Source organism: Dendropsophus ebraccatus, chromosome 11 (genome assembly GCF_027789765.1).
Source record: "Dendropsophus ebraccatus isolate aDenEbr1 chromosome 11, aDenEbr1.pat, whole genome shotgun sequence".
Lineage (NCBI taxonomy): Eukaryota > Metazoa > Chordata > Amphibia > Anura > Hylidae > Dendropsophus > Dendropsophus ebraccatus.
In genome coordinates this window covers 17412402-17428125 of record NC_091464.1, presented here as the reverse complement: position 1 = coordinate 17428125, position 15724 = coordinate 17412402, and the positions used below count along the sequence as shown (strand labels likewise).

At 49.0% G+C, this 15724-nt stretch overlaps 1 long non-coding RNA gene across 1 annotated transcript; it reads right to left on the bottom strand.

The window, feature by feature from the left end:
* Nucleotides 1-589: 589 nt before the first annotated feature.
* On the bottom strand, nt 590-12153 carry LOC138767876 (uncharacterized). Its single transcript, XR_011358868.1, has 3 exons — nt 12031-12153; nt 10833-10910; nt 590-910 (listed from the first exon to the last, which is right to left on the bottom strand). It is a non-coding gene; the product is annotated as an uncharacterized lncRNA (long non-coding RNA).
* Between the last annotated feature and the right edge of the window lie 3571 nt (nt 12154-15724).

Sequence of the window (15724 nt, the reverse complement as noted above, 5' to 3'; positions counted from 1 at the left end):
GCTGAGGAATGCACAAAGGATTATCCTTCGCCATTCCGCAGTGTGCACGTACCCTACATCTGTAAGTGTACCCTGAGGTACTCTCACGGAGTTTGTAGAATTTCACGCCATACCGTGATCTCTTATTGGGACGCTACTGAGGGGTGCAGAACCTAGGGGAAAAATTTTTTACACTTTAACCGCCGTGATGGGCCAGCCGGTACTGTCCGGCCCATCACGGCGATCGTGAGGGACACTAATGGCGATTGGTGCTGTCTCGGACAGCACAATCGCCATTGCTTTCCGGGTCACCGATGATCTCAATTGACCAGCCAATAGCAGCGATCGTCGGCACAGGGGGGTTAACCACCCCCCGTACCAACAAGCAGAGATGGCCTGCTATACATTATAGCAGGCCATCTTCCCTGATTGAAATGAATGCAGAAAGCACTACTGTAGTTTAAAAAACTTTATCACATGGACATGGTAGAAGCTTTGATTGGTCTCAGCACCAAGACCACTAGATCTAGCCAGTAACAGTAACTTATTTCTAACAGGATTAGACCTGGCATATATTGATCATTCATTAAAAAAAGACCATTATATCAGGTAAATAATATGCTTTATTATATCTGGCACAACTAATAATAATTGTGCTCCTTAGAGATAAAACATGGCGTTTTTTTAACAACACCACATAGGCCGTTTATCACTTGACCTTTCTTACTCTTCTTCCTCTTCCTCCTCACTTTCATCTTCCGCTGACCTTTCTTCCTCTTCCTCTTCTTCCTCTTCCTCCTCACTTTCATCTTCCGCTGACCTTTCTTCCTCTTATTCCTCTTCCTCCTCACTTTCATCTTCCGCTGACCTTTCTTCCTCTTCCTCTTCTTCCTCTTCCTCCTCATTTTCTTCTTCCTCTTCCTCTCTTCTCCTGTGTTCAAAGGTAATATAAATATTTAATGAAACATTATGGTAATTGTTTCTACACTGTCAATAAAACAATTCTTTCTATTCTCCTGAAAAAAAACCTGATATAGTTGTCCAGGATTATATGGTGTATAAAAAAGGAGATATTTTTGGATGAGTGCTTCTGTTTCGGAAAAAAAAAAAAAATCATGTATATCATTTTGAACAATCCCTTTAGGCTGTGTTCACATATGGCATTTTTGATGCATTTTTGCAGCGATTCTTCCACTATTTTCCTCAAATTGTGCAATTGCAGTGAATAGCATAAAAACTGTGTAAAAAACGCAACAAAAAGGACTGTGAACTCAGGTCGGATCACTAGAACAGGCAGGGAGAGAACATTGAAGTCTGTTTCTGTCACGTGGCACAGAGGAGGGAGAGAAGACATTTAGCGCACACTTCTCTCTACTCGTTCTGGTGATCAGTCAGAGTCTGAGTGTCTCTACAACATGTCAAATGTTTTTTTAAAGTGACAGTGCCCATTTAAAGTTCACAGCTTTATTGTAGATCCATAGTGCAGGACCTTATTACTATTGGATACTGATACTATTTTACCACAATGGCATCTTGCATCATAGATCTACAATTAAAGAGTTGCCTGGTAAAAAAAGCATAATTAATCATGCTCCTGGGGCTGCGGGGGACATGACGGTAATGTATACTTACCTATCCTGCTCTGCCGCAGCTGCAACTTCCCAAGGCACTCGCTCTGCTCCGTTGTCTGCGATTTAATAACATCTGCTTATGCATACCTCCCAACTGTCCCGGATTCCGCGGGACAGTCCCGCGGTCCCGGAACAGCCCCCCGTGTCCCGCATTATATGTGGCCCCAGCTAAAAAAACAATAAACCAGTAACTCACCTGTCCGCCGGCCCCAGCAGCTCCTCTCCCGGCAGAGCGCGCACTCCAGTCATCCTCCGGGGCGGGCAGTGGGGTAAAGAGACACTGACTGTACCGGAAGTGACCTGCAGCCACACAAATGGGGGGATTGGCTACTCTGTGGAGCACTATATGGGGGGATTGGCTACTGTATGGGGGGATTGGCTACTCTGTGGGGCGCTATATATGGGGGATTGGCTACTATATGGGGGGATTGGCTACTATGTAGGGCGCTATATGGGGGCATTGGCTACTATGTGGGGCATATATGGGGGCATTGGCTACAATGGGAGGCACTATATGGGGGATTGGCTACTATGGAGGGCACTATATGGGGATTGGATAATATGTGGGGCACTATATGGGGGATTGGCTACTATGGGGGGCACTATATGGGGGATTGGCTACTATGTGGGGCAGTATATGTGGGCATAGGCTACTATGTGGGGCACTATATGGGGATTGGATAATATGTGGGGCACTATATGGGGGCATTGGATACTATGTGGGGCACTATATGGGGGATTGGCTACTATGAGGGGCATTGGCTACTATGTGGGGCATATTTGGGGGCATTGGCTACTATGTGGGGCACTATATGGGGGGCATTGGCTACTATGTGGGGCACTATATGGGGGCATTGGCTACTATGTGGGGCATATTTGGGGGCATTGGCTACTATGTGGGCACTATATGGGGGATTGGCTACTATGTGGGGCATATATGGGGGCATTGGCTACTATGTGGGCACTATATGGGGCATTGGCTACTATGTGGGCACTATATGGGGGCATTGGCTACTATGTGGGGCACTCTATGGGGGATTGGCTACTATGTGGGGCACTATATGGAGGGATTGGCTACTATGTAGGGCACTATATAGGGATTGGCTACTATGTGGGGCACTATATGGGGGGATTGGCTACTATGTGGGGTACTATATGGGGATTGGCTACTATGTGGGGCACTATATGGGGATTGGCTACTATGTGGGGCACTATATGGGGGGATTGGCTACTATGTGGGGCACTATATGGGGGCATAGGCTACTATGTGGGGCATATATGGGGGGGGGATTGGCTACTATGTGGGGCACTATATGGGGGCATAGGCTACTATGTGGGGCACTATATGGGGGCATTGGCTACTATGTGGGGCACTATGTGGGGGATTGGATACTATGTGGGGCACTATAATGGGGGATTGGATACTATATAGGGCACTATTCAGTCAGCAGCATGTGGTGACTGTAGGGGAGTGGCTATGGAGGGTTACTATAGGGGCGTGGCTATGGAGGGTTGCTATGGGGGTGTGGCTATAGGGACCACGGCGCACATGTCCCTCTTTGCTCTTTGCAAAAGTTGGGAGGTATGGCTTATTTGTCATTCCAACAGGAAGTAGATAGTCAGCATAGACAGTATAGGCTCTATACAGCCAAAGTGCTAAAAGTGCTGACAGCAGTGCAGAGCAAGCATATATACACACAATAGGCCCATTACATAGATACACGAACACAATAGGCATATTACATAGATATATACACACACACAGTAGACACATTACATAGATACACACAACACACATACTCTACACACTACATACATATTCCAGGGGCGCAGCGAGGGGAGGGCAGGGGGGACAGCTGCACACACCAGTCCCCTCTCTATGCCTGTTCTTAATCGTGCAGCGTTGGTGTTGAAGAGGCAAAGCAGGAGCAGGGCCCGGCACTTGGGGGAGGAGGGGGCGGAGGGGTTGATGGGGAGTGATGGCCCTGACACACACAACAGACAGGCAGACAGGACCTAAGGTGCAGACATGAAGCGCCCTTCCCGCAGGATGGGAGACTGCAGCTGGGTGCAGGTCCTGGAGCTGAAGACTTAGGGTACTATTACACGAAACGATAATCAGCCGAATCGTCCTGATTCGGCCGAATATAGCTCTGTGTAATAAATACAACGATCAGCCGATGACAACGATCATCGGCTGATCGTTGATATAGGTTAGAACCTATATTTGTCGTTATAACAGTGCGCGGCCGGCGACTGACAATATACATTACCTATCCACGCTCCAGGGCTGCTCCTGCGGTCCACTTCTCCCTGTGTCCCGTGCGCTCTAGCTTCAGAGCGGCCTGTCAGGTGACAGGCCGCTCTGAAGCTAGAGCGCACGGGACCAGGGGAGAAGCGGACCCCAGGAGCAGCCCTGGAGCGTGGATAGGTAAAGTATATAGTTTAAGCAAGGGCTGCAAGGACTTCGGTAACAATGTCCTTGCAGCCCCTGTTAAACGATTATCGGGCCGTGTAACAGGCACAGTAAACAAGCGCCGATCTAGCAAATGGGCGCTCGTTTACAGGTATTATTGGGCCCCCATCGGCCCATGTAATACCACCCTCACTCCCCGATCACATCTACACCTTCCAGTATGGTGTGTGGGGTAATATACAGGACTACATCTTCCAGCATGGTATGTGGTGTAATATGCAGGACTACATCTCCCAGCATGGTGTGTGGTAATATACAGGACTACATCTCCAAGCATGGTGTGTGGTAAAATACAAGACTACATCTCCCAGCATGGTGTGTGGTAATATACAGGACTACATCTCCCAGCATGGTGTGTGGTAATATACAGGACTACATCTCCCAGCATGGTGTGTGGGGTAATTTACAGAACTACATCTCCCAGCATAGTGTGTGGTAAAATACAGGACTACATCTCCCAGCATAGTGTGTGTTAATATAATAAACGGCAGAGAGGATCAGAGCCTTATTGTGGGGCTCAACTTCAAAGATAACAGATGCTTGATCATAATATGTGCGTGGAAATTAAAAAAAAATAATCAAAAAGTTCTTTACTTTATTCCAATATTAGCGTTAGAGGTGGAGAATACAGCGTGCCGTGTGGTGTTACAGGTAGAGAATACAGTGCTGCGTGGTGTTACAGGTAGAGAATACAGCGTGCTGCGTGGTGTTACAGGTAGAGAATACAGCGTGCAGTGTGGTGTTACAGGTAGAGAATACAGCGCTGTGTGGTGTTACAGGTAGAGAATACAGCGTGCTGTGTGGTGTTACAGGTAGAGAATACAGCGTGCTGTGTGGTGTTACAGGTAGAGAATACAGCACACTGTGTGGTGTTACAGGTAGAGAATACAGTGCTGCGTGGTGTTACAGGTAGATAATACAGCGTGCTATGTGGTGTTACAGGTAGAGAATACAGCGTGCTGTGTGGTGTTACGGGTAGAGGATACAGTGCTGTGTGGTGTTACAGGTAGAGAATACAGCGTGCTGCGTGGTGTTACCGGTAGAGAATACAGTGTGCTGTGTGGTGTTACAGGTAGAGAATACAGTGCTGTGTGGTGTTACAGGTAGAGAATACAGCGTGCTGTGTGGTGTTACAGGTAGAGAATACAGCGTGCTGTGGTGTTACAGGTAGAGAATACAGTGTGCTGTGTGGTGTTACAGGTAGAGAATACAGCGTGCTGTGTGGTGTTACAGGTAGAGAATACAGCGTGCTTTGTGGTGTTACAGGTAGAGAATACAGCGTGCTGTGGTGTTACAGGTAGAGAATACAGTGCTGCGTGGTGTTACAGGTAGAGAATACAGCGTGCTTTGTGGTGTTACAGGTAGAGAATACAGTGTGCTGTGTGGTGTTACAGGTAGAGAATACAGCATGCTGTGTGGTGTTACAGGTAGAGAATACAGCGTGCTGTGTGGTGTTACAGGTAGAGAATACAGCATGCTGTGTGGTGTTACAGGTAGAGAATACAGCGTGCCGTGTGGTGTTACAGGTAGAGAATACAGCGTGCTGTGTGGTGTTACAGGTAGAGAATATAGTGTGCTGTGTGGTGTTACAGGTAGAGAATACAGCGTGCAGTGTGGTGTTACAGGTAGAGAATACAGCACACTGTGTGGTGTTACAGGTAGAGAATACAGCGTGCTGTGTGGTGTTACAGGTAGAGAATACAGCGTGCTGTGTGGTGTTACAGGTAGAGAATACAGCACACTGTGTGGTGTTACAGGTAGAGAATACAGTGCTGCGTGGTGTTACAGGTAGAGAATACAGCGTGCTATGTGGTGTTACAGGTAGAGAATACAGCGTGCTGTGTGGTGTTACGGGTAGAGGATACAGTGCTGTGTGGTGTTACAAGTAGAGAATACAGTGTGCTGTGTGGTGTTACAGGTAGAGAATACAGCGTGCTGTGTGGTGTTACAGGTAGAGAATACAGCGTGCTGTGTGGTGTTACAGGTAGAGAATACAGCGTGCAGTGTGGTGTTACAGGTAGAGAATACAGCGTGCTGTGTGGTGTTACAGGTAGAGAATACAGCGTGCTGTGTGGTGTTACAGGTAGAGAATACAGCGTGCTGTGTGGTGTTACAGGTAGAGAATACACCGTGCTGTGTGGTGTTACAGGTAGAGAATACAGCGTGCTGTGTGGTGTTACAGGTAGAGAATACAGCGCGCTGTGTGGTGTTACAGGTAGTAACTGTGTGCTGTGTGAGTGCGACCACAATGAAATCATAAATTACTGCAAATAAATCAGTAACACAATAAAACTGCAATGTGTGAACACAGCCTAATGTTCTGCAACAGCTTTGGGCGGGGAATAGGCAGGGTGGAGGACTGTGATGAACAGCTGAGGGAAAGCAATGCATTCTGGAACCTGTAGTACTGTGTACAACTGATAAACCAGGAAGTGCAAAAACACAAAACAGAACAAAACCCCCCAAAACAAATGGATTTTTGGTAGTTTCAAAACTGGGATAGACAGGTAAGTAATGCGTTATGCTTCTGCAGAAGTTTCATTTTTTTTAACCTCTACCTGGAGTTTCCCTTTAACCCACCAGTGCTTGGCTAATATGTTACCTGCCCGCGCTTCTGCTTGCTTCTCAGGCGGGAGCTCGGATGAGATTGAATAGGAGCTGCAGCAGCTGTGACAGTGATTACTCTATGGCTGCTGAACATTATAATGTAGAGGGTGGACTGCGTAAGGGCAAGTACAGAGAAGAATTCTTCCCCCTAAACATACAGAAAATGTTTCTCACCTGTGCCCCACATTTCCAGTGTGTCCATCCTCCTTCTCTGCCCTTGTCATCTAGAGTCTTGACTCATTCCCCCCTAAACTACTACACCCTTGGGTTACACCAACCCTTGGTTTTGGCTATGTTAGGGAATGTGGGAACTATAAATTGCTTTGTCACTATGCAGGGGATCATGTTGTGTCAGGTTAAATGGGCATTGTCACAGGAAAAAACTAAGGGGGGGGGGGTCTAGGGTAGCAGTCAAATTAGGGACTATACACACAATGCACATACACACGATAGATACACTTGTGCGCATATACCTACAGTAGATAAACACACAAGCAGGCATGCTACATACAGTAGATACACACATGTACATCATAGACATGTGTACACATATACATGCACACTCACTTTTTATGTAGGGAAGCTCCAGGGGAACTTTTAAACATGTGGCCCGCCCAGGGCAGTTTCTAGGTCATTTTGGCAACAGGGCGAATCTTGATAAAAGCCCACCACCACCACCTGTCTCAGTTCAGTCCTGGGGAAGAAATGGGGGCTTTTATCAAGATTCGGGTTACTAGGAAGAAGCAGTGAGTGTATTGGGGCATAGAGCAGTGTTCTACTGAGTACAAAATCATCATACAGGGTCTTACAGGTGACGTCTTCTTTGACCTCAGAGGTCATTTTCCCTTTTCCTCTCCATCCAGCACAGGCCTCCATGACGGTTTCTTGCAGCTACAATTCATCTCCTAAAGACCTGCCAGACAAACATCTCAGGCTCCGCACTTCCAGAAACTTCCTTCCCTTTTCCCACCTATATGGTTCTGCTGCTTGGTGCAGAAACAACAGCTGGAAGCTGTGAGACTTCCATTATACACTGACATACAGGATGCTGGGAAAGCTGGGTGCCCTCTATTATACACTGACATACAGGATCCTGGAAAAGCTGTGTGACCTCCATTATACACTGACATACAGGATGCTGGGAAAGCTGGGTGACCTCCATTATACTCTGACATACAGGATGCTGGGAGAGCTGTGTGACCTCCGCTACACTGACATACAGGATGCTGGGAAAGCTGGGTGACCTCCATTATACACTGACATACAGGATGCTGGGAAAGCTGGGTGACCTCCATCATACACTGACATACAGGATGCTGGGAAAGCTGTGTGACCTCTGCTACACTGACATACAGGATGCTGGGAGAGCTGGGTGACCTCCATTACACTGACATACAGGATGCTGGGAAAGCTGTGTGACCTCCATTATACTGACATACAGGATGCTGGGAAAGCTGTGCGACTTCCGCTACACTGACATACAGGATGTTGGGAAAGCTGTGTGACCTCCATTATACTGACATACAGGATGCTGGGAAAGCTGTGTGACCTCCGCTACACTGACATACAGGATGCTGGGAAATCTGGGTTACCTGTAAACTTTGGCGCTGGGGGTGGGGCTTATCACGGGAGGGGGAGGGGCTTATCACGGGAGGGGGCAGAGGATTATCGGGCCCCCTCTGTGCAGGGTTCCCCCCACCCCCTCCTTACTAGCCCCCATTAGCTACTCACCTGTCGCCCTGCTGCCTCCATCTCCTCTTCTGGGTAAGTCCGTCCTTTTCTGGGTGAGTCCGTTCTCTTCTGGCTTCCGGTGCAGGCAGCCACCTGTCATACAGAGGTCACCTGCACAGGAAGACCCCGAGTTTCTGCCCCGGCACTGTTACCTTTAGCTGTGCATGCGTACGCACAGCTAAAGGTCGCTCTGCCCAGGGGATCTGGAACTTAGATTCCTGATCCCCGGGCAAGCCCTGAGGATGCGGGGGTGCGGGCCGGGTACTGTCGGGTGCTGGGCGCCCCATAGCTGTGGGCGCCCCGTGCGGTGGCCTGGCTCGCCCGGCCCTAGAAATGGCCCTGGGCCCGCCCTGCTGGACCCCCTGATCCCCCATGCCCCATAGCAGTCACTATGGCTGCTACATTGGTAGTCAGGCCCCTGTCTCTCATCTGTCTGCGCTTTACTGTAGCGAAAATCAGCATTTGTTGAGCACAGTGAAGAATGGAAAGCTAAACGAAAGGTAACATGTATATCCTTTTCCCAAGAACTATGTAGGGCTATGTCTTTTTTTAAAACTTTTTAAAAACGTTCAAAATCTAAATCTACAGTATATGTGATATAAAGCAAGTTGGCAATTTACAGTCATGTTTTTTCTTTTTTTTTGTTATCCTCAGAAAACAGGAAGTCCTGTGTATCCCAGGCCATCTGAGCGCCCACAGAGAGAAGGCAGTCATGTGATTAGTGGACATATTGAGCCGCGACTCTCTGTACTGGTTGGATTTCCTGCCGTCAGGAGACTGGACCTGGATTTCTGGTAAGTACAGCTTTGTTTTACAGCATGATAACAACAAAAATAATAAATACCGTATTTTTCGCTTTATAGGACGCGCCTTTTGATAAGACGCACCCCTGATTTTAGGGGAGAAAAATAGAAAAAAAAATATTTTGCTCATTGTCACATTGTCCCACATAGTAGCCAATCCCCCATATAGTGCCCCACATAGTAGCCAGTGCCCCCCATAGTAGCCAGTGCCCGCCATAGTAGCCAGTGACCCCCATAGCAGCCATTGACCCCCATAGCAGCCATTGACCCCCATAGCAGCCAGTGACCCCCATAGCAGCCAGTGACCGCCATAGCAGCCAGTGACCCCCATAGCAGCCAGTGACCGCCATAGCAGCCAGTGACCGCCATAGCAGCCAGTGCCCCCATAGTACCCAGTGCCCCCATAGCAGCCAGTGACCCCCATAGCAGCCAGTGACCCCCTTAGTACCCAGTGACCCCCATAGCAGCCAGTGTCCCCCATAGCAGCCAGTGTCCCCCATAGCAGCCAGTGACCCCCATAGCAGCCAGTGGCCCCCATAGTAGCCAGTGCCCCCATAGTAGCCAGTGACCCCCTTAGTACCCAGTGCCCCCATAGCAGCTAGTGACCCCCATAGTAGCCAGTGCCCCCCATAGCAGCCAGTGACCCCCTTAGTACCCAGTGCCCCCATAGTAGCCAGTGACCCCCTTAGTACCCAGTGCCCCCATAGTAGCCAGTGACCCCCTTAGTACCCAGTGCCCCCATAGTGGCCAGTGCCCCCATTGCAGCCAGTGACCCCCCCCATAGTAGCCAGTGCCCCCATAGCAGCCATCCCCCCCTCCTAAAACAACAAACCAGTAACTCACCTGTCCGGCGGCCCCAGCAGCTCCTGTCTCCCGTCGGCCGTGCGCACTTCCGACATCCTCCGGGCACAGGCAGCGGGGTACAGAGACGCTGCCTGTGCCGGAAGTGTCCTGCAGCCTCTATCATGAATGATAAAGGCTGCAGAACACATCCAGGACACAGGCAGTCTCTGTACCCCGCTGCCTGTGCCCGGAGGATGTCGGAAGTGCGCACGGCCGACGGGAGACAGGAGCTGCTGGGGCCGCCGGACAGGTGAGTTCCGGGACCCCCTCCGCCCGCCCACCCGCTCAGCTGACAGCCGATCAGGAGCCCAGGAAAGTGCTGCTCATTGCACTTTCCTGGGCTTCAGAGCGGCGATAGAAGGGGCAGGCTGGGCGGGCGGAGGGGATCGCTCAGAGCCGCTCACTATGCATATGCATAGTGAGCGGCAATAGAGGGGGCAGCGGGACGGCTTCCATGCGGTGCTCAGCCCTGCTTGGGAGCCGTCTTCACTTTATAAGACGCACTTAGATTTTCCTCCCACTTTGGGAGGAAAAAAAGTGCGTCTTATAAGCGAAAAATACGGTATATATTGCAAACTTCCTTTACATCTTCCTTCACATCTACTGTTGATTTAGATTTTAAAAGTTATAACGACAGGGACACTTTAGAACATGTAGCAAAAACATTTTCATATAACTGTTATTTATTAGTGCAGCCTAATAGCCAAACTACCTCTTTAATTCATTGTTTCAATAATAATACCATAGTAATACAGCACTTACTCTTTTTCACAGATGGAAAGGGAAACCAATCCAAGTAGCACAAGCAAAAGGGATTTCTTTGAGAAAGCCATGACTGGTCTGTAGAAGAAAAGTAAATACATATTAACCCCTTAAGGAGCGGGGCAATTGTCAATTTTGCGTTTTTGTTTTTTTCTCCTCGCCTTTTAAGACCCACCTACAGGGCCATGTAAGGGCTTGTTTTTTTCAGGAACAGGTGTACTTTGTAATGGCATCTTTCAATCTGCCATAAAATGAATGACGGAACCCCCAAAATATCATTAATGGGGTGAACTTGGGTCAAAAAATGTGATTCCGCAAATTTGGGGGGGCTTCCATGTTTACGTACTTTACGGTAAAAATGGCATTTTTTCTTTATTCTTTAGGTCAGTCTGAACACAGCGATATGCATGTTTACTAGGTTTTCTAACGTTTTACTATCATAGGTAAATAGGCATATTTAAAATGGCCCTATTGTGACTTATAGCGCTTTTATTTTTTCACCTACAGGGTCGTATGTGGTGTCAGTTTCTCTCCCAGCTCTGTGTCATGTGACGGCTGCATAACATGGGGCCATCTAGCTCTCACAGCAGCACGCATCCCTGCTCGTTCTCCTGATCGGTCACAGTTTGAACACTGGCAGGCCTAAGGAAATTATGTGCATTGTTCCTTAAAGGTGTAGTCCAGGCAGACCTTGGGGACAATAAAGGAAATAACATGCTCTCACCTCCCTGGCTCCCTGGGGTTCTGCCTCGGCCATTGACTGGCTGAGCAGACCTGCACATCACAACCCGGGTCCCTGCGCAGACGCAGAAGCGGCCAGGCCCTGGGGACCAGATTGCCAGTATGGAGCCGGGGGGGGGGGGGGGGGCACTGTACTGTATGTGGAGCCTCACCACTGCTTAACTCGCCAGGTACAACCCACCATCCACGCTCGCAAAAACGTTCGAAAACCGAGCAAAGTTCGAATTCCAAACACTACTTCTGGGTAAATTTTCGTTCGAATACCAAGCAGTTTGAGTTCCAAAGCGTTCGAAAACCGAGGTGTTACTGTATTTAGATCTTTACATTTTTCTATCATATAGCATAACTTTCATATTATACAAGATTTACTCATTAATTCTAATTGTGCTGAAATAAGCAATATACATAAACTATAGAAAACTATGAAGCAGTGTAAGTATACATTAGTAATACATACCATGTGATACAGAACGCGCAGGAGGAAGGATCACCACAGAATAAGTTACTTCTGGGTACGCCCAAGCTGATTAATATACCATCACTTGACATTCTGTTTGTTGTTCTCATGCCCAGGTATTGTGGGTCCCATGATTTAGTATCTATCATGCAGTATATCACATTTTTCCAAATATTTTTTTGTATTGACATTCCCAGGAGTGATCAAGCCTCCCTGCTGCCCAAGGCAACTATACAGAGGTGTGTGTGTCTGTGTGTGTGTGTACATAGATATGTTCATGTAGGCTATTAGTTGAAACCTGTTGAATTGTACTATACACAGACAATATCCCCCATATACAATGACCATATATTAATAGATATCAGTGCTCTGCAGATTATAGAAATGATGACAGTGACTTAAATCCAGTGAATCTCGTTTTGTTTTCTCTGATCACAGTCACTCAGTTTTTCTTTTCCATCTGGCCCAAGCCATGGCTCTTCTCTGCAGAATCTGCAAGAGAAACATTTTAGCTCGGTTACTCCAGCACATATAGTAAGTCCCCTCTGGTATTTCAGGTTCTGGCGCACATGTAGAGAGGTTGCAGCCAGTGCCAAAGCTGTCCAGTCTACGCCTGTGCCATAGACTCCATTCTATGGTCCGCTGTCCACTTCGGACAGATGGCGGAATCTGCCTGACCATGGAATGGAGTCTATGGGACAGGCAGACATGCGAACGGGAGCGAGCTTTGGAATTCACAGTGGGTAACCCACGCAGATTCCTCGGTGTGCACATTCCCTTAGCTAGGGCAGGTGTTAAAGGGGTTATCCAGTGCTACAAAAACATGGCCACTTTCTTCCAGAGACAGCCCCACTCTTGTCTCCAGCTTGGCCGGGGTTTTGCTGTTCAGTTCCATTGAAGTGAATGAAGCTTAATTGCAAACCGCGCCTGAAGTGGAGACAAGAGTGGTGCAGTCTCTGAAAGAAAGTGGCCGTGTTTTTGTAGCGCTGGATAACCCCTTTAATTTACCTCTTCAGCTCTTATCATGGGGCCTCAGTTGTGTATGCCCTCCCCGGTCCTAAAAACACGACCACTAAAGTAGTGTAGGTGCAGAGAAACTGGAATAGAATTAAACAGTTTACTGTAAATGTCTTAAAGAGGCAGTACATGGTAAAACACAATTCTCTAAATATGGGTACTGTATGTGCACACTACAGAATCCACGTGGATATCTTCCATCGGATTCCGTTGCTCCCCAAGTGCTCCCACTTGAATTTTCACCAGCCCCATAGGCTCCAGGCTCCGCCACCTCCACCCCTAATAAATATTGGCAGAGCAGGCTGGACGGATTGCTGCTTTGGGGGTGGTAGTCCCACCCTCAGTGCTCCAAACCACCTGATTAATCTAAGGATATAACTACAAACTACACGAAAATGTGTGCTCCCCCACTTGTATATAGACCCCCTATTTGCTCCCCCACTTGTATATAGACCCCCTGTTTGTTCCCCCACTTGTATATAGACTCCCGTGTGCTCCCCCACTTGCAAATAGACCCCTATGTGTTCTGTCACTTGTATATCGACCCCTGTGTGCTCCCCCACTTGTATATAGACCCCTGTGTGGTCCCCTACTTGTATATAGACCCCCTGTTTGCTCCCCCACTTGTATATAGACCCCTCTGTGCTCCCCGACTTGTATATAGACCTCTATGTGTTCCCTCACTTGTATATCGACCCCTGTGTGCTCCCCCACTTGTATATAGACCCCTTGTGTGCTCCACCACTTCTATATAGAACCCTGTGTGCTCCCCCAGTTGCATATATACCCCTGTGTGCTCACCCACTTGTATATAGACCATCTATTTGCTCCCCCACTTGTATATAGACCCCCTGTGTGCTCCCCCACTTGTACAAAGACCCCCTGTGTGCTCCCCTACTTTTATATAGACCCCCTGTGTGCTCCTCTACTTGTCTATAGACCTCTGTGTACTCCCCCACTTGTATATAGATGCCCTATTTGTTCCCCCACTTGTATATAGACCCCCTATTTGCTCCCCCACTTGTATATAGACCCTTTGTGTGCTCTCCCACTTGTATATAGACCCCTGTGTGCTCCCCCACTTGTATAAAGACCCCCTGTGTGCTCCCCTTCTTGTATATAGACCCCCTGTGTGCTCCCCTTCTTGTATATAGACCCCCTGTGTGCTCCCCTTCTTGTATATAGACCCCCTGTGTGCTCCCACACTTGTATAAAGACCCTTTGTGTGCTCTCCCACTCATATATAGAGACCCCTGTGTTTTCCTCCACTTGTGTATAGACCCCCTGTGTGCTCCCTCACTTGTATATAGACCATCTATTTGCTCCCCCACTTCTATATAGACCCCCTCTTTGCTCCCCCACTTGTATATAGACCCCCTGTGTGCTCCCCCACTTGTATATAGACCCCCTGTGTGCTCCCCCACTTGTATAAAGACCCCCTGTGTGCTCCCCTTCTTGTATATAGACCCCCTGTGTGCTCCCCTTCTTGTATATAGACCCCCTGTGTGCTCCCACACTTGTATAAAGACCCCCTGTGTGCTCCGCTTCTTGTATATAGACCCCCTGTGTGCTCCCCCAGTTGTATATAGACCTCTGTGTGCTCCCCCACTTGTATATAGACCCCCTATTTGCCCCCTCACTTGTATATAGACCCCCTCTTTGCTCCCCAACTTGTATATAGACCCCCTGTGTGCTCTCACACTTGTATATAGACACCTGTGTGCTCCCCCACTTGGATATAGAACCCCTGTGTGCTCCCCCACTTGTATATAGACCCCTGTGTGCACCCCACTTGTATATAGACGCCTGTGTGCTCCCCCACTTGTATGTAGACCCCTGTGTGCTCCCCCACTTGTATATAGACCCCTGCTGTGTGCTCCCCACCTGTATATAAACCCCTGTGTGCTCCTCCACTTGAATATAGACCCCCTGTGTGCTTTCCCACTTGTATACAGACCCCTTCTGTGTCTCCCCCCCACACTTGTATACAGGGCCGCCGATAGGGCAGTACAACTGGTACTGCCGTATGGGGCCCGGACCCTAAGAGACACGGTAGGGGGCCCGGCGGGCCCGCCGGCCGCCGCCCCCCGACCGCTACGCTAGGGGGGTCCGCACGGCCCCCCTTGCCAACTGTTTTTGAGCATCCCGAAAAGCTGCGGCCACGCAGCTTCTCGGGATGCACTGATCGCTTTAATGTTCCGCCCGCACAGCGGGCGGAACATTAAAGCGATCAGAATACAGGAGAAGGACCTGTCAGCGTCCTCCTCCTGTATTCTCTCCCATAGGCTGCCGGCACTTCATACCAGCAGCCTATGGGAGGCCGGGCCGTGGTCATGTGCCCCTCCGGCAGGCGTGATGATGTGACGTCATCACGTCTGCCGGAAGTCCCGTCCCTGCGGCTCGCAAGATGGAGCCCGAAGAGGAGGAGGAAGAGTTGCTGCCTGCACAGCGCGGATTAGGTGAGTAGGATGTTTGTTTTTTTTAGGGGCACCTCTGGGGGCATTATTAGTGTATGGGGGCACCTCTGGGGACATTATTAGTATATGGGGGCACCTCTGGGGACATTATTAGTGTATGGGGGCACCTCTGGGGGCATTATTGGTCTACGGGGGCACCTCTGGGGGCATTATTAGTATACGGGGGCACCTCTGGGGGCATTATTGGTCTACAGGGGCAC